Below are 697 nucleotides of genomic sequence, written 5' to 3'. Positions count from 1 at the left end.
CGCCATCGCGCGCGAGCCGCCGCCGCCGCCGCCAGTCCCGGGCGCGGCCCCTCGCCTCCTGTCCCCATCGCGGCGCGTTAAGGCCATTCTCCATAAGACGCAGAACGCTGGTTGCAGGTCGCAGGACGCAAGTCGTTGGTCGCATGATTTTTGCGTCTGCCTAATCTACATCGATATGCAGCGAGCACTGCGTGAACCATGCAAAAATATTGCGAATCAGATAGAATGTCATAATATTTAGTATACGTCGTTTCGAAAACGTCATTAAGTGTCGTGTATTTTCTTGCAAGCTTCGAGAAGAAGTTTGTTTCACTGCAGTCAGTTTGCGTTTAATAATTAAAACAAAAATATACAAAATTTGATGTGGTTGAAGTTTGGAGCGATCTTGGAACGAAAAATAAAGGTGACTACACATAGAAATAACAGAAAATAGAAAATCACGCATATATACATGTGTCCAAAAATTTGCAATGTACGTCCAGTTTCAAACGAAGATCGCGGTCCGCTCGAAAATTTCCTACGCTTGCCCCAGGGATTGGAACCAAAATGTTAACGATCGTGTGCAGACGAATAAAAAAAAATAATTGATTCAGATTGAATAAAAAAAAATAATTGATTCAGATCGTGACTCCGGAACGTCTCCGAATAATGGCAAACGCCCGCGCGATCGCTCGTACATGCGCTCGAAAATTTCCTA

Source organism: Trachymyrmex cornetzi, unplaced genomic scaffold (assembly GCF_001594075.2).
Source record: "Trachymyrmex cornetzi isolate Tcor2-1 unplaced genomic scaffold, Tcor1.1 scaffold258, whole genome shotgun sequence".
Lineage (NCBI taxonomy): Eukaryota > Metazoa > Arthropoda > Insecta > Hymenoptera > Formicidae > Trachymyrmex > Trachymyrmex cornetzi.
Note: the sequence above shows the minus strand (reverse complement) of the source record.